The sequence below is a fragment of the Pristis pectinata genome, chromosome 2, assembly GCF_009764475.1.
Source record: "Pristis pectinata isolate sPriPec2 chromosome 2, sPriPec2.1.pri, whole genome shotgun sequence".
Taxonomy (NCBI): Eukaryota; Metazoa; Chordata; class Chondrichthyes; order Rhinopristiformes; family Pristidae; genus Pristis; species Pristis pectinata.
In genome coordinates, this window is record NC_067406.1 from 85,784,327 (window position 1) to 85,808,630 (window position 24,304).

A 24,304-nucleotide genomic window follows, 5' to 3' on the forward strand; every position below is an offset into this window, starting at 1 on the left:
TTTTTATTTTGGATTTGCAAGTTTTTATTTTGAAATGCAAATCAAGAAAGCTATTAGTAATGTTTTGCAAATGTCTTCATTTGTAAATGTTAAAGTAATGTCTATATTTTATAGACACAACCCAGTTTTTGGAGTCCAACACCAAGGGTGGTTAATGGTGCAGTAATTTATCAGCTGGTTGTGCCCTACATGTACTTTTTTTTTGAGCTTTTCATGTGCGTAAGTTTTTGAAGAGTCCAGACCATCCTCCATTGTGAAAATATTGTGGTGGGGTAAAATGAAAACTTATTCTGACTCAAAAATTCAACTAGTGCTCCATGGTATACATCTGTGACCATTTAACTTTGTTAGCTTTCAAGTTGTCATTGTTTCAGATCTATATATAAATTGCTTATTAAAATTCTTCCTTGGTATGGCTGGTAACAGCATCATTTACTTTTTGCTGCTTTGAAAATAAAGAAAAAACTTCCACTTGTATAATTCCTTCCATGCTAACATTATGAAGCGTGTTCAAAGTTATTCACTTATGTACAGCAGGCAACAATGAGATGCAGCCTTTTTTTACTTGTGCCTTTGGTTGATGGATTAGTATTTGCCAGCGCTCTCCAGGAGAGTTCTTTTGGTCTTCAACACAAATGCCAAGAGCTTTTCATGTGAGAGGAGAGAAAATTCCCCACTTTCACATTTCAGCTGAAAGGCAGCATACACCCCAGTCACCACAATGAAGTATTAGTCTGGATTATGCACCTGGCTCTGGGTGTGGGACTTGAACCCACAATCTTTGGAGCTGGAAGTTGAGTGCTACATTGAATCATGCTGAGCAGATAAAGTCAGAATAAGATAAAGTCAATCTAACATAATAAAAAGTCATTTTTAATGTCAGTTTTGTTTTCTCTTAAAATAATTTTTGCTTAATTGGCTTTTAAAAGCATTTGATTCTTCCTGTGCTTGAACCAATTCGAGACCAGTGCAAGTGTCAAAATAGTATTTACAAAACACGTTGGATCTAGGTCTTCAAAATTATTCAGGCATTATTCATGGCTCAGTGCTAGCACTTTGGCCTCAGACTCAGGTGGTCATAGCTACTTGTACCACCTCAGCCCCCCAACACTCCCCATACCCATCAAACACTGGAGATTTACATCGGAACATAGAACAAGGTTGGGCCATTCCACCCCTCAGGTCTTCTCTGCCAATCAGTGCGATCATGTTCAATCCTCAGTCTCAATACCACTTTCCTACTCTCTCCCTATATTCCTTGATGCCTTTTATATCAAGAAGTATATTTCTTTCTTCCTTAAATACTTAGCCTCCACTGCCTTCTGTTGTAGAGAAGTTCATAGATCCAATGCCCTCCAAGTGAAGAAATTTCTCATCTCAGTTCCAAACAACTTAATTGTGAAATTATGACCCCTCATTCTAGGGTCCCCCAGCCAGGGAAATCATTTCCCCCCTCCCATCTGTCTCACCCTGTTAGAATTTGTATATTACAATGAGAACCCTGCTTAAGCTTCCACACTCTAGTGAATACAGGCCCAGTTTACCCCGTCTCCTCATATGACAGTCTTGCTATCCCAGAGGTTGGTCTGTTGAACCTCACTGCACCGTTATGGCAAGAATATCCTTTCTTGGATAAGGAGACTAAAACTGCACACAATAATCCAGCTGTGTATTATATGTGTATATACTGTAAGTGTATACAAGGCCTTGGTGTGACCACAGCTGGATTGCTTCAGTGCTCAAAGATTCTTGCAATGATGGCCAACATGTGGCTTGCCTTCCTGCTTGCTGCACCAGTCTGTTCGCTTTCATTGACTGCTGTGCAGTGACACACATGTCACAAGGTCACAAGATCACAAGACAAAGGAGCAGAAGTAGGCCATTCGGCCCATTGAGTCTGCTCCACGAGCTAAACTAAAACTATTCCTATCTAGCCCCAATTTCCGGCCTTATCCCCATATCCCTTAATACCTTGACTAATTAGATACCTATCAATCTCCTCCTTAAATGCCCCCAGTGATTGGGCCTCCACAGCTGTACGTGGCAAAGAATTCCATAATTTCACTACCCTCTGGCTAAAGAAATTTCTCCTCATTTCTGTTTTAAACTGGTACCCTCTAATTCTAAGATTGTGCCCTCTAGTCCTGAACTCACCCACCAGGGGAAACAGCTTGGCCACATCTACTCTGTCCAGTCCTTTCAACATTCTAAATGTTTCTATGAGGTCCCCTCTCATTCTTCTGTACTCCAATGAATACATTCCAAGAGCCAACAAACACTCATCGTACGTAAGCCCTTTCATTCCAGTAGTCATCCTCGTAAATCTTTTCAGAACCATTTCCAACATCAGTATATCCTTCCCAAGATATCTGGCCCAAAACTGCGCACAGTATTCCAAATGGCCCAAAACTCTGCACAGTATTCCAAATGAGGCCCCACCAGTGCCCCATAGAGCCTCATTAACACTTCCTTACTTTTATACTTTATACTTCTCGAAATGAATGCCAACATAGCATTCGCTTTCTTTACCGCTGATCCAGCCTGGTGGTTAACCTTTAGGGTATCCTTCACGAGTGCCCCCAAGTCCCTTTGTACTTCTGTGCTTTGAATTTTCTCCCTATCTAGATAATAATCTGCCTGTTTATTTCTTTTTCCAAAGTGTACAACTGCACATTTCTCAACATTGAATCTCATCTGCCATTTCTTTGCTCATTCTCCTAAACTATCTAAGTCTTTCTGCAGCCTTCCTATTTCTTCAATACTCCCTACTCCTCCACCTATCTTGGTGTCGTCTGCAAACTTAGCCACAAAACCATTTACTCCATAATCCAAATCATTAATGTACAGAGTAAAAAGAAGGGGCCCCAACACCGACCCCTGTGGAACACCACTGGTAACTGGTAGCCAACCAGAACAGAATCCCTTTATTCCCACCCTTTGCTTTCTGCCAACCAGCCAATGCTCCACCCATTCCAATATCCTACCTGTAATTCCATGAGCTTTCATCTTATTAATCAGCCTCTTGTGCGGCACCTTGTCGAAGGCCCTTTTGAAAGTCCAAATACACAACATCCACAGCCTCTCCCTTATCCACCCTACCTGAGATTTCCTCAAAAAACTCCAATAGGTTGGTCAGGCAGGATCTTCCCTTCACGAAACCATGCTGGCTTGGGCCTATCTTGCCCTGCACCTCCAGTTATTTCATAACCTCATCCTTGAGGATCGATTCCAATAACTTTCTCACCACCGATGTCAGACTAATAGGTCTGTAATTTCCTTTATTCTGCCTCCCACCCTTCTTATACAGCGGAACTACATTTGCGACCTTCCAGTCCTCCGGAACCATGCTGGAGTCTTTTGATTCCTGGAAAATTATCACCAATGCCTCCGCAATCTCTGAAGCCACCTCCTTCAGAACCCAGGGTGCACCTTATCCGGTCCAGGAGACTTATCTGCCTTTAGTCCATTTAGCTTCCCGAGCACATTCTCTCTAGTAATCTTAACTGAATTCAGTTCTATCCCCTGAGACCCCTGACTATCTGGTATATTGCTGATGTCCTCCACAGTGAAGACTGATGCAAAATACTCATTTAGTTCCTCTGCCATCTCTTTGTTATCCATTATAATCTCTCCCGCACCATTTTCAATTGGTCCTATATCAACCCATATCTCTCTTTTACTCTTCATATATTTAAAAAATCTCTTGGTATCTTTTTGAATGTTATCTTCCAACTTCCTTTCATAATTCATCTTTTCTTTCCTGATGACCTTCTTAGTTTCTTTCTGTAAGTTTTTAAAAGTTTCCCAGTCTTCTGTTTTCCCACTAATATTTGCTTCCCTGTTTGCCCTCCCTTTTGCTTTTATTTTAGCCTTCACCTCTCTCGTTATCCACATTTGTGCCATTTTTCCATTCAAAACCTTTTCTCTTGGAATATATCTATCCTGCATTTTCCTTATTTCTTGTAGAAATTCCATCCATTTCTGCTCTGCCATCCCTCCAACTAGCTTACTTTTCCAATCAATTTGGGCCAGTTCCTCTCTCATGCCACTGTAATTTCCTTTGTTCCACTGAAATATTGACACATCTGATATCAGCTTCTCCTTTTCAAATTTGAAACTGAACTCAATCATATTGTGATCACTAGTTCCTAATGGTTCCTTTACCTTTAGTTCTCTAATCACCTCTGATTCGTTACACAGCACCCAATCCAAAACAGCTGATCCCCTGCTGGGCTCATCAACAAGTTGCTCCAAAAAGCCATCCCTAGACCTTCCACAAACTTGCTCTCCTGAGATCCACTGCCTTCCTGGCTTTCCCAATCCACCTTCATGTTAAAATCCCCTATAATTATCTTGACATTGTCCCTCTGACACGCTTTTTCTATTTCTAGCTGTAATTTATAATCCACATTCTGGCTGCGGTTAGGGGGCCTATATATAACTGCTATTATTGTCCTTTTACCCTTGTCATTTCTTAGCTCCACCCATAAGGATTCCACTTCTTCTGACCCTATGTCCCTTCTCTCTATTGATTTTATATCATTACTAACCATCAGGGCCACACCACCCCTCTGCCTACCTGACTATCTTTCCTATACACTGTGTACCCCTGGACATTTAGTTCCCATTCACAGCCTTCCTTAAGCCATGACTCGGTGATTGCCACAATGTCATATTTTTTAATCTGTAGCTGTGTCACTAGGTCATCCACCTTATTTCTAATGCTATGTGTGTTTAAATATAGTACATTTAGACCAATATCTGCTGCCAATTTAGCTGTATTTCTATTGTTCAGTAAATTACCCTGTCTTTTCTCCTGCCTGTCCTTCTTTCCATCTTCACTGCACACTGTCTTGGACTCGCTCCTATATACCTCTTCCTCTATCCCAACATCCTGGTTTCCTTCCCCCTGCCAAATTAGTTTAAACCCTCCGCAACAGCTATATTAAACATTCCCGCCAGGATATTGGACCCCTTGGAGTTCAGGTGTGACCCATCCTTTGTGAATACGTCATACCTTTCCCAAAAAAGGTCCCAATGATCCAGGAGTTTGAAGCCCTGCCCCTTGCATCAGTCACTCAGCCACGCATTCATCTGCCAGATCTTTCCATTCTTACTTCCATTAGCATGTGGCACAGGTAGTAATCCTGAGATTACTACCCTGGAGGTCCTGCTTCTCAACCTTCTTCCTAGCTCCTTGTAATCTTCCTTCAGGACCTCCTCTCTTTTTCTACCTATGTCATTGGTACCTACATGTACCAAGACTTCTGGCTGATCACCCTCTCCCCTCAGAATATTCTGGACCTGGTCCGAGACATCCTGTACCCAGGCACCAGGCAGGCAACACACCACTGGGTACTGTTGTCAGGTTCACAGAATCTCTTATCTGTTTCCCTCATTATAGAATCCCCAATGACCACTGCATTTCTCCTTGCCCGCTGGACCACGGCACCAAGTACGGTGCCAAACTCCTGTTTGCCAAGGTCTTCCTCTGTCAGGTCATCCTCTCCAACAGAATCTAAAATGAGATACCAATTTTTGAGGGGGACCACCACAGAGGTACTCGCTACAAATTCTTTATAGCTTCTGTCTATCTCCTCCTCACTCTCCCTAATCAGCCAAAGGTCATCGAGCTGCAGCTCCAGGTCCCTAACACGATCCCTGAGGAGCCGCATCTCAATGCACTTTGCACAGATGTAGTCCTCGGGGAGGCTGGTAGTCTCCCAGGGTCCCCACATCTGGCACTCCAAACATAACACTAATTCCAGATGCATACTGCTATGGCACTGTCTAATACAACTACAATAAATAAACTATTAACTTACCCTCACTCTATAAATCTCGCCTCTTACCCGTCACTTTGTATATCAACATTTCTCAATCTATCACCATCTAAATAATACTCTGCCTTTCTCTTTTCCTATCAAAGTGGGTAATGTCAGTTTTATCCACATTATTACTGCCATATATTTGCTCACTCACTCAACTTGTCTAAATCACATTCAAGTCTCTCTGCATCCTTCACCCAGCTCACAATCCCGTTCTGTTTCTTGCCATTGGTGGACTTAGAAATATTACATTTAGTTTCCTCATCCAAATCATTGAAAAAATTTGCGACTAGCTGAGGCTTAATTTTGCACACTAATGTGGGACTTTATCAAAGGCCTTTTTTTAAAAATCAAAATACACTACACCCACTGGTACTCCCTTATAGCATCATAGCAATGTACAGCACAGAAATGGGCCTTTCAGTCCACCTCATTCATGCCAATCATGATGCCTAATCACTCTAATCCCATTTAGCCACATTCGGCCTGTATCCCTCTATGCCCTTCCTATCTAAGTAGCTGTCAAAATGCTTTTTAAACATCGTAATTGTATCTGCCTCCACTACCTCCTCTGACAGCTCATTCCAGATATTCACCATCCTCTGTGTGGGGGAAAAAAAAACTTCTAGTAGGTTTGTCAAACATGATTTCCTTTTCATTAGTCCATGTTGACTTTTTATTAATCCTATCCTTTACAGTAAATATATTTTAGTATTTTCCATGCTTCTGATTTTAGGCTAACCAATCAGTAGAACTCTGATTTTTCTCTTTTTTTTAATGACTAAAGGTTGCACTTGTCATCCTCCAATCTGCAGGTAGTATTCCATTCTTCAGAGTTTGGAAGATGACACCAAATGCATTTCAATCATTATCTCTTTTGGTACTCTATGATGCAAGTTATCAACTCCTGGGAATTCATTGTCATTTAGTGCCATTAACTTCTCCAGCAACTTTTGTTTACTAATAATGATTTCCTTAAATTCTACCTTTTCATTAGACATTTGATTCCCGAGCATATCTAGGAGGCTATCTGTATCCTCTTTCATGAAACAGAACCAAAGTATTTATCTGATTGTAAGTGACCTACATTTGTCTTGACTGTTGGTTTTCCTTGTATAAATCTGTATAAGCTTTTACAATCCACTTTTGTGTTCCTTGCAAGTTTACTCTCATACTCATCTTCCCTCACAATCAAATTCTTGGTTTTTTTTGATGAATTCTAAACTGCTCCCAATCCTCAGGCCTGTGGTTTATTCTGGCCACTTTACATGCCTCCTCTTTGGATTCAATACTATCCTTAACTTTATTTTGTAAGCCATGATTGGGTCACTTTTAGAACATAGAACAGTATAGCATAGGAACAGCACACAATGTTGTGCTGAACTAATTAAGCTAATGTTGCCTAATTAAACTAACCACTTCTGCCTGCACAGCGTCCATATTCCCCCATTCTCTGCACATTCACGTGCCTATCTAAGAGCCTCTTAAACACCACCATTGTATCTGCCTCCACCACCACCCCTAGCAGCGCATTCCAAGCACCTTCTGTGTTTTAGCTCGGAAAGAAATGTTCCAGCATTTGCCCATAGCTTCATAGTTCACTTTAGAACTATGGTGTGGGATTGAAATACACTTTCCATCTTAATGAAGAATGTTATTTGTCATTCTTCACTAAAGGATCCTCCGTAAAAATGACAAAGGGAGCACATTCCAGGCTAGGACACCGGCCCTAAATTTGCAAAGTAATAGTGCTCGACATTGACCTTAAAGAAAACTGCCCACAATAATCTACCATTGCTTGCAGAATGATTTCCCATTTCCCTTGCATACGGAACTTTGGCATTCAACAACAGTGGCAGTCATGATGAAGAGTCCTTGGAGACTGCAAAACATCTGATCAGAACTCCAACTTTTAATTAACTTCTAAAGCATTTTTTATAGGGTAAACTAAAGATTGGAATGCACATGTAAACTTGTTAGAAGCCAGAAGATTATTATGCATAGAAAATGAAATAACAGTTCATTTTTAACTATTCTTAAGAAAGAATTAGAACCCACACATTTAATCAGTTTATCAGGGCCAAAAATGCTTTTTCAGCTAAATTTTTGGATGAGTCATAACACTTCGGAGAGAAACAAGAAAATATAGATGTTGGAATCTGGAGCAAAAAAAGAACAGCTGGAGGAACGCAGTGGGTCAGGCAGCATCTGTGCAGGGAAATGTTTATTTCAAAAATAAACTTAATTCATAATAAAAAATATATACAAAGGATGAAACAGTGCAAAAACAAAACCTTAGCATTCATGGTTGTTACATTCAGTAATGTAAACTTTAAAAGAGAAAAACACACAAACAAACATAGCACCATTGCCTCTTACGTGGCTCCCTGAGGTGATACCCCTTTCATTGTTTGAGGGGCTTCCCCACAAATGATAGTTGATTTTTCAGGTTGAGACCCTTCATCTGGACTGGAATAGAGGGGAGATAGCCAATATATAGAAGTGAGGGGGGAGGGGTAGGGCAAGAGCTGTCAAACGATAGGTGGATCTAGATGATAAGATAGCTTTATTAGTCACATGTACTGTACATCGAAACACACAGTGAAATACATCTTTCATGTAGAGTGTTCTGGGGGCAGCCCGCAAGTGACGCTGTGCTTCCGGCACCAATATAGCATGCCCTCAACTTCCTAACCCGTACGTCGTTGGAATGTGGGAGGAAACCGGAGCACCCGGAGGAAACCCACGCAGACACGGGAAGAACGTACAAACTCCTTACAGACAGCGGCTGGAATTGAACCCAGGTTGCTTGTGCTGTAATAACTTTACGCTAACCATTACACTACCGTGCCTGCCCCCTTTACATTACCAGTGGAGTCAGGTAGGGGAGGGAAGGTGATAGCGACAGAGCCTGGGAGGTGGAGACAACAAAGGGCTACAGATTACGGAATCTGATCAGAAAAGAAGGTGAAGACGAACCAAATGAGGGAGGGGTACTGGGCAGATGGCAACGGTGGGGGGAGGGGATTTTACTATGAGAACTATATGGTAAACTGTAGTTTTTGTCAGTAGATTTTTTGATCTAACAAAAGGTTCTCACCCACAGCAGGGTGTCCAGAGTCACTGACAGTGATATTTGCACTTCTGCATATGCGCTGATTCCAGAGGTTACTATCTATTTCACAATGTAATGGCAGAGAATGCTGATAATTATACTGTCAGTGCAAGTGGAAAGCCCAGGCCAACACGAAGAGTGTAGTGTATTACTTACTCATTAAAACACAGGAGGCCATTCAGTCCATTGTGTCTATGCCAGCTCCCAACTGAGCAGTTCATCAGTCCCATTCTCTTTCATTATTTTCCCTATAGCTCTGAAACTTGTTCTCTCTCAGACATCTATCAACTTCTCTTCAGTTCCTTTATCACCTGGGGGTAACTTGCACATGGGAGGAAGCCAGAACATCTGGTGGAAGCCCATGTGATCAGAGTGAGAATGCACAGACTCAACACGGACAGTAGGTAATGTCAGCCTCAAAGCCTGATCCCTGGAGTGTGAGGCAGAAGCACTAACTGCTGCACCACCAGGTCACTCCATTGCTACTGGATGTCCTAACTTCTGGATGGTTCTGTTATGACTATTCAGATGGACTTTTTGAAGATGACTAGGGAATTCTTGTGTGACCAGTTTAACAGCTGTAAGTCTTTCATCCCATCTGTTTTGGACCACAATGTAAGGCTGCATGCTAATCTAAATACTGCCTAGATTTTAAATATTATATATATTTCTAAAACTCAATATTTATTATAAAACAAAATCTGGCATCTATGTTCTGATATAAAATGTATTGCGACTTTAAGAGAACTATAACTATGAGGAACAGACTGGGATTCTCTTTGCTAGGATAGGGAAGGCTGAGATAGATAAACTATTAAAACTGCTCAAGGGAAACAGAGAGTAGGCAGAGAGTTATTTTAACAAGTGGATGACTTATAATGAAGAAATTAAGAAAAAATACCAGACGGAATGCTTGAGGCAAATAGGGAGATTTTTGAGGGACAATTCATAAGGGAAAATAAAAAAGAATAGGGTGAGAAGGAATAAGATAGTAAGATTATTGCGTAGTGAATTAACACTGGCAAAGATCTGTTGGACCAAGTGCAGTGCTGTAAGTGATTATTTGGTCATTGCTTCTGTGCGTGCAGATGTCAAATAATTACCCTTAATATGCTTCTAATGTTGTGGAAATTCTACATTGGTCAGGAATTTCCAAGATGGACATTATGAGCAGAGGCTGACGTGCTGAATGTTTCAGTTTGAACCACAGTGAACAATGAAAGAGGACCTGAAAAAGCTCGCAGCTCTCCACAGCTCAAACTCTACGTAGAGAGGGGGATTAAAAAAATGTTAATATTTCATCAAATATTTCAACTGCAGACTATCTGGGGCATAGTTTGCTGTTCCCGACAGAATACAGCCTCTGTATCCCTAAATGAAATGAAACAAAAGATAGTCTGGGCAGTTGTGAGGCAAACACATTACTGTATGATTGGAGTCACAGAGTTATACAGCACAGGAAACAGGCCCTTCGGCCCAACTCATCTATGCTGACTAAAGTGCCTACCTGAGCCGGTCCCGTTTTCCTGCGTTTGGCCCATATCCCCCAAACCTTTCCTATCCAAGTACTAGACCAAGTGTCCCTTAAACTTTGTAATTGTTCCTGCCTCTACCATTTCCTCTGGTAGCTTCTTCCATGTACCCATCACCCTCTGTCTGAAAAACCTGCCCCTCAGGTCCCCTTTAAATCTTTCCCCTCTCACCTTAGACCTATGCCCTCTTGTTTTAGACTCCCCTATCCTGGGAAAAGACTGTGACCATCCACCTTATCTATGTCCCTCATGATTATAAACCTCGATAAGGTCATCTCTCACCTTCCTTTGCTCCAGGGAAAATGGTCCCAGCCTGTCATGGCAACATCCTTGTGAATCTGTTTGGCACCCTCTCCAGCTTCATCACATCCTGCCTATAGTATGGCCACTGGAACTGCACACAATACTCCAAGTGCAGTCTCACCAACATCCTGTACAGCTGTAATATGACATCCCAATTTTTATGCTTAATGCCCTGACCAATGAAGGCAAGCATCCCATGTGCCTTCTTCACCATCCTGCCTACCTGTGTTGCCACTTTCAGGGAACTATGTACTTGTACCCCTGCCACAAGAAATTCTGCAGATTCTGGAATCTGGAGCAATACATGAAAAATGCAGGAGGAACTCAGCAGGTCAGGCAGCATCCATGGAGGGAAATAAACAGCTGAGACATTTTGGGCCAAGACCCTTCCTCAGGACTGGAAAAGAAGAGGGCAGAAACCAGAATAAGAAGGTGGGGGGAGGGGAAGGAGCACATGCAGACAGGGGATAGGTGAGATCAGGTGATAGGTGAGTCCAGGTGAGGGGGGGAAGGTAGGTGGGTGGGGGAGGGGGAGAAGGTGTAATAAGCTGCGAGGTGATGGGTAGAAGAGGCAAAGGGCTGAAGAAGAAGGAATCCAGTAGGAGAGGGCAGTGGACCATAGAATAAAGGATGGAGGAGGGGAGGAGAGGAGATGGGCAGGTCATCAAGGTGGGGGAAAGGAGCCACAGGAATAAGGGAGGATAAAGGAGTGGGGGAAAAGAAAAAGGGGTGGGGTTACCGGAAGTCAGAGAAATCGATGTTGAGGCCATCAGGTTGGAGACTCCCAAGGCGGAATATGAGCTGTTGTTCCTCCAACCTGCATCTGGCTTCAATGTGGCAGTAGAGGAGGCCACGGATAGACATGTCAGTATGGGAGTGGGATGTGGAATTGAAGTGGGTGGCCACCAGGAGCTCCTGGCTGTTGCGGTGGACAGACCCTTGGATCTTTCCGTTCTACAACACTCCTCAGGGCCCTGCCATTCGCTGTGTATGCCTTGACCTGGTTTAACTTCCCAAACTGCATCACTTTGTATTTGTCTGGGTTAAATTCCATCCGCCATTCCTTTGCCCACTTTCCCAGTTGATCTAATTCTTCTTGTAATCTTAGACAAACTTCTTCACTGTCCAACACACCAGCAATTTTGGTGTCACCCACAAACTTACTAATCATGCCAGCAACATTCTCATCTAAATCATTTATTTATGACAAGCAGGGAACCCAGCATTGATCCCTGCAGCACACACTTATCACAGGCCTCCAATCTGAACAACAACCCTCCACTACCATTCTCTGATTCCTTCCACCAAGTCAAAGGCCTTGTCAAAGTCCATGTAGACAACATCTACCACCCTGTCCTCATCAATCTTCTCGGTCACCTCTTCAAAAAACTCAATTAAATTTATGAGATACGATTTCCCACACACAAAGCCATGCTGACTATCCCTTACCAGTCCTTGCCTTTAACATAGTGGTTACCACAGTAACTTTCCAACCACTGATGTTAGGCTCACCAGCCTGTAGTTCCCTGGCTTGTCCTTGTGGCCCTTCTTGAATAATGGCACAACTTTAACTACCTTGCAGTCTTCTGGTACCTCATTTGTGGCTAACAAAGATACAAAAATCTCTGCCAGGCCCCAGCAATATACTTCCTCTGCTTCCCACAAAGTCCGAGGATACACTTGGTCAGGCTTGGGGGATTTATCCACATTTATGTGCCAACACTTCTACTTAGTATTGTCGATATGTTTCAGGACATCACTGTTCTGTTCCCTGAACTCCCTACCTTCCATGATCTTCACCACGGTAGAAACATACGAGAAGTATTCATTTAAGACCTCATCTATCTCCCATGGCTCCACACGTAAATGACCACACTGATCCTTAAGGGGACCTATTCTTTCCCTAGTTACTCATTTGCTCTTACAGAATCTTTTAGGATTCTGTTTCACTTTATCTGCCAGGGATACCTTATGTCCCCTTTTTGCCCTCTTGATTTCTTTCTTAAGTGTAGTCCTACATCCCTTACACCCTTCAAGGGATACGCTTGATCCTAGCTGCCTATACCTGACATGTGCCTCTTTTTTCCTGACCAGAACCTCAATATCCCTTGTCATCCAGGGTTCACTAATCCTGCCAACCTTGCCCTTCACTCTAAAAGGAACATGTTAGCCCTGCACCCTTCCTACCTCATGTTTTAAAGCCTCCCACTTGCCAGGCATCCCTTTGCCTGCTCACAGCCTCTCCCAATCAACCTTTGCAAGTTCCTGTCTAATGCCATCAAAATTAACCTTGCCCCAATTTTGGACTTAAATTTTTATGGACCAATCCTATCTATTGCCATAACTATTTTAAAACCGATAAAATTATGGTCACTGTTCCCAAATTGCTCCCCCATCGACACTTCAATCACTTGCCCCACCTCATTACCTAAGAGGAGTTTGATTGTTGCCCCCTCTCCAGTGGGACAATCTACATATTGTTTTGGAAAACTTTCCTGGATGCACCCAAGAAATTCTGCCTCATCTAATCCCTTAGCACTATGGCAGTCCCAGTCAATATTAGGGGAGTTAAAGTCACCAACTATTATAACCCTATTATTCTTATCAGTGATCCCTCTACATATGTGGTCCTCCAATTGCTGACAATCCCATCAAAGTGATCACCCCCTCCTTATTTCTAAGTTCTACCCATGTAGCTTCACTGGACGGTGCCCCAGGAATATCCTCTCTGTACTGCCATGATGTTCTCCCTAATCAAAATCCCAACTCCCACTCTTCTCTTACCTCCACCTCTGTCACGCCTGCAGCATCTGTACCCTGGAACATTGAGCTGCCAGTCCTGCCCATCCTTCAACCACATTTCTGTAAGAGCTATAATATCACAATTGAGTCCCAGACCTGCTGTCAGTTGTGGCAGGGCTTACATGCTATAACGGGCTACAAAACAAAATCGGGCAGCAACACCAACAACAGCGATCCCTTTCTGATGAGCTTAACACATTCTATCCTACATTTTGAACAGAAGGGGGTTGGTATGTTACCAGCCACCCCTACAGCCTCCAATGCACCTGAACCCATAGTCACTAATGCAGACACAAGGTCAGTCTTCCAGAGAGTGAACCCACGTAAAGCATCTGGCCCAGATGGTGTCTCTGGCCGTGTCCTTAGATCCTGCACAGATCGGCTGGCAGGGGTATTAGCAGACATTTTTAACCTCTCCCTGCTTCAATCTCAGGTTCCCACCTGCTTTAAGAAGACCACTATCATCCCGGTACCTAAGAAAACAAGGTAACGTGCCTTAATGACTACCACCTGGTGGCTCTGACATCCACCATCATGAAGTGCTTTGAGAAGCTGGTTGTGGAACACTTCAGCCTCCCATACAATCTTGACCCACTGCAATTCACCTGCCACCAAAACAGGTCTACAGCGGATGCCATCTCCCTGGCCGTACATTCATCTCTGGAGCATCTGGACAGTAAAGACACCTATGTTAGACTATTGTTTATTGACTACAGCTCCGCCTTCAATACTACCTTCAATACTTCTGCCTACAACAAGGTAGATTGTGAGGTCAAGAGTCCATCTCAACGTATAAGGGAACTGTGCAATAGTCTTATCACAGTGGGATAGAAGCTGTCCTTGAGCCTGGTGGTATGTGCCCTCAGGCTCCTGTATCTTCTGCCTGATGGGAGAGGAGAGAAGAGAGAATGACCCAGGTTGGTGGGGTCTTTGGTTATGCTGGCTGATTCACCAAGGCAGCCAGAGGTATAGACAGAGTCCGCGGAGGGGAGGATGGTGTCCATGATGCACTGGGCTGTGTCCACAACTCTCTGCAGTTTCTTGCGGTCCTGGGCAGAGCAGTTGCCATACCAAGCCCTGATGCATCCAGATAGGATGCTTTCTATGGTGCATTTTCTTTATTATGAGAGAGAAACAGAGCTGACATTGCAAGTCAATTACAACAGCCCAGTTTCACGGGCCCCATACTTGTCTTTCCTTCACACTGCAGTTAAATAAGTGTTCATTGGATTTTCCCAGCCACTGTGTTGGAATTTGTATTCCGGACCAGAGAACCCTCACCACCGTCCCCAAATTCAAACAGGGTTCAGGTTGTACCTGTGTGAGATGTGGTAGCTGGGCACAGCGACAGGGATTGAAACCTCGGCGTCAGGTGGTCACAGACGCCTCACTGTTGCGTCGGCTTTGCCGGCCGCTGCCACCTGCAGCGCCCGGGCAGCTGGTGGATGCGGCCAGGAGCGGGTCAGTGACAGGGGGAGGGAGAGGGGGGGGGGGTGGTGAAGATGTTACGGCTGCTTCTTAAGTTGCTTAGATACAGGAACAAAAGCTTTTGCATTTTCCAGCATCGCCGGAACACGTTAAAGTGGTCGGGCAGAAGACCGAAAGGCCAGTTCGCCCCGAGGGAGAGTTGGACGGAAATTCGCGTCTGAGCTGCCCCGCGGGGGGAGAAAAAGGCGCAGGAGAGCGGCGGGTTCACGGCGGGTTCACGGCGGGAACTGGGATGCCGCCCGACGCCGGGGGGAGGTACAGCCCTTGTGGGTCATAGTAGTTCACTGTTCAAAGCGACTGCTCTCGCTGATCATTCAATGACTTCCTGCTGTCAGAAGCAACCCAGGGCACTTAACTCCCATGAGTTACTGGTGTTGGTCTCCAAGAGCAACAAACTAGAGAGGAGGTGGAGGAGGGGAAGAGCTGATCTTTTTGTCATTTTCTGTCCTTGTTATCTGCAGTACAATAAGTAGAGAGTTGATTTTTCTTTAAATCCACTAAAACCTTAAGGCACCTTTCAGCTATATTGCTGGGGATTATAAATGGTGAATAAGCCTAATAGTTCCTTTTGACATAATTTTGGAAATGGATATTTATGATGGGTTCCAAGGAATTAGCTTTCCCTGACGAGCTTCAAGAATTAAGCCAATACATTACTAAAACGCGTATTAATCGTGACCATTGCTGTTTCAGTTGCTCCGCATTGAACAATTGCTGGCAGCAGACCACAAGTTTACTGTGGAACTACCCTTTGCCAGTGTTCATTTCTTTCCAAAAAAAATCCCAAATTGATGTTTTTTCCTCCAGGGTTTCTATTAATATGTGTTTTGTTTTATTTTGTTAACTTGGAAATCCCCTGCAAGAATTCCTGGAAAAGAACACTTACTTTTTCTCTGTATCCATTTTATTAGTGTGCAGAGTTTACCTCATTAGAATTTAGCATCATGCAGTACCAAAAAAAACTTTACATTCAATTAACCAGTTCAAAGAATCATTCTTCTGGCAATATAGGGCTTTTTGTGCAGTGGGTATGTGCTGGCTGTTTTGCAGGATATTGAACTTTCTATTTTCACTGAATGATGATATTTGATGCTCATGTTTACTGAAATTCTTTCACTGACTCAAGATTTTTTTTTTGAAAATGGGGACAGCAACAAAATTTCATCCAGCTCCCAACTTGTGCCTTAAAGATTGTGGAAAAGCTTTGGGGTATCAAGAGGTAAGTCACCCCTCACAGGATCCCGAGCCTTGGATCCTCATTGGACAGCACTAAACATGCAATATAGTAACAATTTTCAGAGGCAGAATAATAAGTTATCATGCTATGCCATAATGGATAATAGTGCTGCTGAAGGCCATTAATTTGAAGGCACAATTTTTCAGAAAGTTTGGCTTATCCATGTGCTGGGGCTTTTAGTGGAGCATCTCTTCTGTTGCCTCAATCAGGCCAATTGATTATTTGTGAATAACTGTGACATGTGCTGCATGTTAAAAATCAATATTATGCAGATTAAAATGCATGCTATTTTACAATTGAAAGAACATATCCACATGAAACTTCTTGTGTAGTTAGGAATACACCAATTTTCCAGTGTTAGTGCAGGAGATGACTGAGAGAACCTTCTGTGGAAATTACCCCATTCTATCTGTTAAGCTTCCTTTAGGTACGACAAAAAAGTCAGTTAAAATGTTTCTTTTCCAACTAAAGTGAGAGAACTATACACAGTTTTAAGAAACTTAAAAGTTTCCTTTATAATGTCCTGAGAAAATTCTATATTTGGAGATTTGTCATGCTGCTTGTTAATATCTGGATAGGTTATCTGTAGATCTTGGTCATGAGGTAGTTTAAAGCCAGTTCAATTTTTTAATCAGGTGAGGGTTGTCTATTTCATATCAACATTTCAGTATATAAGGGAAAAGTCCTTTTTCACTAGAAAATAGGACCAGAGCAAACCAATCCCAAAGAAGTAATACACAAATCCACCTTACTGGCATTTGAAATGTCTTGATAGAATAGTAGGAATAATGTTTGTGTGCTTTGTACTCTGCCCAATAGGAAAGGAGACCACCTTACACCCTCCACCTTATATGAAGAAGTACAAAGTCATTTATTCCTTGGGAAATGTGCATTTTGTCTTTTTATTATTAGATGTAACTGATTAGGAAATCTGTGCATCAACAATTTATTAATCTCTCTTTTTTAAAAAGTAGGTGTCTGAAGAAAGGCAGAAACACAGTGCATCGGATCTTTGCGGTTAGAGTAAGAGTCCTTGCTGCAGTCACACAATGAACCGTACAGCTTGTTTGCAACCATCTGGGACAAAATGTGCCTTTAGTGTATCTGAGCAGTTCAAATTGTAAGTAATAAATGCCATCACATATGTATACAGAAAAAAATCTCCTTGATCAGACCACTTGAATTACTTTTCCATTGAATCAGAAACAACAATCAAAAATTTCAAACTTTGCACTGATTGTAGTTTTATTGCAGCCATTGTTAGATTAGAGCAGTGTGAAGTGGTCTCACACCACTTGCTGAATGCTGCGATAATCATCACGTTATGATATAAAATCAAAACTGTCTTGCGTCAATGGAAACTATGGGACATAACTGATACAAGCTTTTGAATTAAAAGCAGGAACAGGACAATCAGTCCTTTGAGCCTCCTCCGTCATTCCATAAAGTAGATCTTCGTTGATCTGATTGTAGATCTGATTGTTCCCACCTACCTCATGTAACCATCCATCCCCTTGCTGATTAAGAATTCCACTATCTCTGCCTTTAAATATATTCAAAAACCTTGCTTCCATAATCCTTGGAAGAAGAGATGTCTAAAGATTCACCACCATTTTAAAGAAGAAATCTTGTCACATCTGTCTTAAATAAGAGAAACATTGTTTCCACGTCAATCTTGCCAAGATTCCTCAGGACCTTTATACAGGGGTCCCCGGGTTGTGCAAGACCTGACTTATGGAAGTCCAACTTTACGCACATTCTCCCAGACTCTGCTGTCAGGTATAGTACTCAAATCTCTTCACCAGGAAAGAAAGCAGAGGCCGCCCTCAGAAAAAACAGTGCCTTTCTCCAAACTCCCCTTCAGGTAAGATCAAATATTATAAACCTCAAGCCACCTCTTGTTAGCGTACAGTTTCTTTTATTAACCTGCTGATAGTTTTGTTGCCCATTAGCAGATCAGCTCCTGCCTTCACTCCACCCGAGCTACATTCAGACAAACATTTGCCACAGTTCACTTGCTGGTAACAGCTCCTATTACCTAGAATGACCTTCCCCTGTCTATTCTCTGCAAATCACTCCCCAAGGGCTGTTGAGATCTAAGATTTCACAAGACTATTTTCGGGGAAATTGCTTATTTCTGGCTCATGGAAAATTCAGATTACAGTCAGTTCTAAAGAATGGAATTCTTATGTAACCTGGGTACCCCCTATATGTTTCAATCCATACCCAATAGGAAAATGTGTGACAGCCCTGTGCTTAATGCTCAGGGATACATTACTTGTATGCAGGACAATGCAGGGTTGGGGGTGGAGGGCGGACACATATCTGATCAGCTTGGACCGGGAGAAGGGCTTTGACAGAATATCGTATGTCTACATGAGGATTGTGCTCTCCAAGATGGGCTATGGGAAGGGAATCAGGAATTTGATACCACTGCTCTACGTAGACGTCAACAGCACAGCCCATATTAACAGGTGAGAAATGGAAAGCTTCCCATCAAATCTGGAAAAAGGCTGGGCTACCCAGTTCTGTCTTGTTTGTGTGTTGTGTTGGGTCTTTTGCTGAATATATCTGGAAAGACTTGGGCATAAGAGGGGTTGCAATGCCAGGCAGCAGGGTGACTCTGATCAGAGCCTCTCTGTACATGGGTGACTTCACCATCTTCTGATTGGACCTATAGTTGGTCCACAGCATTTGAATGGATCGACAGAACATTTTCTGTCTTAAAAATCTCGGATATAATTTGAAATTCCTCTGTTTGATTGTCCCTTTCTCCAAAACTTCTTCCAATTCTATAACCTTCAGATTTTTGGATGTCAAATTTGAAAATAAACTGCACTGTAAAACAGGATTAGCAATATCTGAAATTATAATTTGGATTGTGCAATTCTCTTGCAGTCAGGATCCCTGGGATTTGATAATAATGACGAAGACATTGAAAGAAGCACAGAAGGCAAGGATGGGAGAGTCAAAATTCCTAAATGAGATAAAGTCTTTTAATCATTGCTCCCTCAAGCATGTGGAAAGTGTGGAAAAAACAAGAATTTCTTTGCAAAGTAAGCTATACATATTGTTTTAGCACTTCTTTTGATAAACAAAGCGGAATTGTTTCAGGCGGCTGAGAGGTCAATAACCAGAGGGTGCACGTTGAAAGTGAAAAGAAGCAGAGGCACCAAGAACCTTTTCAAGTGATAAGGATTCAGAAAGGGTGGTGGATATGGGTTCAATAGTATTGTTTCTAAAGGGAAATGGAAATAATCGAGGGAGGGTAAGTTGCAATGAATTGGGGGGGGCGGTGGGGGGTTGGAGGGGAGAGGGCAGAGAGAGAGAGAGAGAGAGAAGGACTAACTGGATTTCCCCTTGAAAGAGTTGGCACATCTTGGTGGGCTGAATGATTTATTTTTGTGCTGCTACAGTATGGTGCCAATGAACAAATTATGTGTAGCCTAACTGTCCTGCTGATCGCCTATCTGGTTTATTTTTGCATAAAAGTTTGCCAATTCACTGGCTTTTCAGTATCACATTTATGAACGTGCACAGGGCCAAATGGCTCTCTCCTTCTCGCATGTTGGTCAGAGGATCAAAAAGTGGATGGTGCTGGTCCACAGTGACGTGAACCAGACCCTACTGATGTATTTCAAAAGAAATATGTTGTCTGCTACTCCAGGAAGCCATCAGGTCCCCTCTTTCCAAACACTGGCATCTTCTCTGGACTTGTTCCCCTCTGAGTCCCCTTCCATGCAGCTGGATCGAGAATTCCGTTTCCCTCTCTCTGAGCCATCAATCTGAAATATTCTTACTGCTGTTAGAATTCCACCAACACAGGAAGCTAACAGACATGGAATAGATGTTCCAGTCACTTCCAAATTGTCAAATATGAAAAGGACAGAGAGAATAAAACTAGCCGATTTAAATGAGCACTGCTGAAATGTATCCAAAGAGCAATGAATGTCTTCAACTCCTGGTTGTCCATTAAGTCTCTGGGTGACCATGAGATACTCAAAGGTACAGCAATATCCAGGGCTATTTCAAGTTCCCTTTTGATGTCAGCGCATCAGCCCCACTGCAGAGAGACTGCAGCTATTACAAATTAAGCTTGCCAGTTTAATCTAGGCATGTGTAACTTCTCTACAGGTTTTGGCTATTCCCTTTTTGGTGTTAAATCGTCCAATCATGCCTCTGTTTTAAGGTGGGACGTTGACCAAGTCTCTAGAAAGTGGAAAAAATTATTGTTAATGCGATTAGGCAGGCAGATTCTCAAGTTAACAGTTCATGTGAAATACCTTCTCAGTCTTCCTCTTTTCAAAATTATAACTTCAGTAACAGTGATCCAAGCAGGCATTCCTGAGCTCACACTTGCAATGGTGGGTTAGTCAATAAGGATCTCTGAGACAAAAGAGATTGCAGATGCTGGAATTTTGAGCAAAGAAATTAACTACTGGAAGAACTCAGCGGATCAAGCAGCATCTGTGGAAGCAAAGGGATGGTTAATGTTTCGGGTTGAGACCTTGCATCAGGACTAGTTTAGAGGGAAGATAGACAGTATAAGAAGTGAGAGGGATGGGCTAGAAAGAGGTTGGTAGATGATAGGTAGAACCAGATGATGGGCAGATGGAGCCAAGTGAGGGTTGGGGAGGAGAAGTGTTGAGACAGAGGCTGTAGGTGATAGATGGAACCAAATAAGAGAAGGATGATGAGCAGATGAAACTAGGTGTGGGGCAGGAAAGGTGAACCAAGGGAGAAGCAACCTAGGTAGATAGATATGTGGGTGAGGGACAGATGCAACCAGGTGGCCAGATGGGGGAGGGTGATGTGGTGATGTTTAGGTAATTGGTGGGGGGGGGGGGGGTGGATGGAAAAGGTGAACAAAGAACAAAGGAAGAGAGACCCTGGGTGGACTGGTGGGAATAGGAAAAAATGATGGGGAGTTGATTACCTGAAATTGGAAAATTCAATGTTCTTACTATTTGGCTGTAGGGTATCCAAGTGGAGTATGAAGTTCTGTTCTACTAGTTTATGTTTGTCCTCACCATGGCAGTGGAAAACGCCGAGGACAGGTTGGTGCAGGAATGGAAAGTTGAAATGACATGCAACTGGCAGCTCAGGGCAGAGTGTAGGTGCTCTGCAAAACAGTTGCCATGTCTGTATTGGGCTTTGCTGATGTAGAGGAGGCCACATCACTAGCACTGAATGAATCACACCAGATTGGAGGAGGTGCATGTGAATCTTTGCTTCACCTGGAAGGACTGTTTAGATCCCTGGATGGTGGTAAAGGAGGAGGTGTAGGGACAGGTGTTAGACCACCTATGGTTACAAGGGAAAGTACCAGGGATGCGGGTGGGTGGGAAGAGATGAGTGGACCAGGGAATCACAGAGAGAGTAGTCCCTGTGGAAAAACAGAAAGGGGGTGGGAAGAAGAGAGGTGAAGATGTGGCTGGTGTTGGGATGCCATTAGAGCAGGCAGAAGTGGCAAAGGATGATGTGCTGGCTGTGGAGGCTGCTAATTCATGTGCTGGCACAAGCAAGTTGTCAACCACTTTCTTCAGCAGCTGAGATCGGAGCAAGGCTGCAAAACAAAACCTGTGACTTTTTCTTTTGAAGAATATCTTGAGTGATGTATTTGAAATCTTAAGATATTAAAGGAGATTAAATTCAGGGTCCAAGTGGATGAATTATATGATTGGCTGTGGTAGACTAAGGAGCAGCAGTATAGCTTTTAAAAGTGTGAAGTTCATTTGGATCTGAAGTAATTCACCTTTAGCTGAGGTCTTTGAATAGGTTGCCATTATGTACGGTGAATGTGGATTTGCTATAAGCCTTCTGAAGGGAGTTGGGCATGTTGATGTTAGCGCATACTGAGTAAAAATTGGTGGGTTTGATAGGGAGAAGTAAAACTAATCACTGTTGACACTACTTGATTGATATTTGGAGGTCTGTAAAGATCTACCCAAAGTTTTTCTATTTTACTTTGCTTATCATTGAAAATTGTGTAGGAGTGATGGTGAGGGCGAAATGGCGGGATGGAGGTGGTTGGTGTGGGTTTGTTGAGGGAAGATGGAATTTATGGTGTACTTATGTTGCACCATATCACAATGGGATGGACAGTTCCCCAACTTGTTTCTTTTTACTGCTGTTCTCCTTGTGAAAGTGAAAGAGTAATGCTCACTGCAATGGAGGTTGGTGAAGGATTTTCTGATAGGTTGGCTTAGTTTGTTTTTCTTTTGACATGTCAGATATTTAAGTAAAGTGACTGTTCACCTAAGCAACACAGTTACATTTTGGTAGTGCATAAAATAATTTTGGTAGAATTTATCACGAAGTCAGAGATTAAAACATTTTCTAAACATGTGATTATTTTCTTTGAGTATACAGGATTTGATTCAAGTCCTGCCAAGTTAACTTCGCTGGTTATATGTGATGTGTTGACTCACTTGAATTGGATTGCTTTATAGCCCACAACAATTATTAGTTTAACCACAGTAAGCAATTTTGAGAACTGACAAAATGTAACCGGAAATATTTGTTTAATCACCAGCAATTGAAATCGAAAAAGCCATAAACACCCGGAGACTGGCGAACATTCTTGAAATGCGGAATAAACAATGGATTGAATTCCCACTAGTAGCCAATGAGGGAGCAGTCTCAAGACATCCAAAACCCAAAAACAATCACAAGGAGTAACCGTGTTGGGTGTAATTGGTAAACACAGCTTGAGTGAGCTCACCCTCTGAATTCTTGCATTTCTCTGTTTAACTCAACAAAGTCAAGAGTCTTCAAACTATAAAGTTCTGAACTAAACCAATTGCTGTTCTAACTTTGTTTCATATGCTTACCATTTAATTAAAATTGAAATACAATTTTCAGGATGTCTCCATGACCTTCTGACAATAAACTTATTTTCTTTCTCAAATGGAAGTGCACTTATAGTGTCACACCCATGTCATTTATTTAGTTGCCAGATTTTCTGTGCCTGTACCAAGCCTCTAGTTTAGCATATCTGAGCTTAATAGTAAGAGGTTTCTTAAAAATTTATTCATTTACGTGAAGTAACTTTGCTATTGAGGGCAGTATTTATCGCCATCCCTGATTGTCTTTGAGAAGGTTACAGTCTTGGGGGTGAAGGTACTCCCATAGTGTGGTTGGGTAGTGGGTTTTGGAATTTAAATCCAGTGATGATAAAAAATTACAATATATTTCCATGCCAGGATGGTGCGTGGCTTGGAGAGCTTTTTTTAGAGGTGGTGTTTATTCTGCTGGCCTTGCCTTTCTTGGTGATAGAGGTTGCAGTTTTGGGAGGTGGTGTCAAAGATGTCTTGATGAATAAGTGCAGTGAGTGTTTAGTGGTGGATGGGCTATAAATCAAGTTGGCTGCTTTGTCCTGGATGGAATTGAGTTTATGGAATGTTTTTGGAGTTGCACTTATCCAGGTAAGTAGAAAGTATCCTACAGATATGGGCCCTTTGGCCCAACTTGTCCATGCTGACCGTGATACCAATCCACACTAATCCTATTTGCCTGCATTAAGCCTGAATCCCTCTGCTCCTTTCTGGTCCAAATACTTGTCCAAATGCCTTCCAAATGTTGTACTTATATTTGCAACTACCTACCACTTCCTCTGGTAGCTCACTCCGTACAACCACCACCCTCTGCGTGGAAAAACCTGCCTCTCAGATCTTCTTTAAATTTTTCCCCTGTCACCTTTAATCTATGTCCTCTAATTTTAGACTCCCTCACCCTAGGAAAAAGACTCTAACTATCTAATTTTTTAGATCTCGATGGTCACTCCTCATCCTCCCACATTCCAGTGAGAATAAACCCAGCCTGTCCAATCTCTCCTTGTAACTAATGCTCTCCATTTCAGGCAACATCTTGGTGAAGACACAGGAGACTGCAGGTACTGAAACCCAGAGTAACACACAAAGCACTGGAGGAACTCAGCAGGTTAGGCAGCATCTATGGAGGGAAGTGGACAGTCAATGACTCTGGTCAAGGCCTCTCA

The 24,304-nt window shown here is 42.6% G+C and overlaps 1 long non-coding RNA gene across 5 annotated transcripts; it reads left to right on the forward strand.

Annotated features, from left to right (window-relative positions):
* The first annotated feature begins 14,859 nt into the window (after window positions 1–14,859).
* On the forward strand, window positions 14,860–23,547 carry LOC127567508 (uncharacterized). Of its 5 annotated transcripts, none has more exons than XR_007955895.1 (6): window positions 14,860–14,952; window positions 15,143–15,323; window positions 16,220–16,287; window positions 17,277–17,425; window positions 19,204–19,361; window positions 22,841–23,547. It is a non-coding gene; the product is annotated as an uncharacterized LOC127567508 (long non-coding RNA). The 5 variants fall into 5 exon arrangements; XR_007955897.1 differs by having other exon boundaries at window positions 14,929–15,041; window positions 15,143–15,334; XR_007955893.1 differs by having other exon boundaries at window positions 14,929–15,041.
* Window positions 23,548–24,304: the final 757 nt, after the last annotated feature.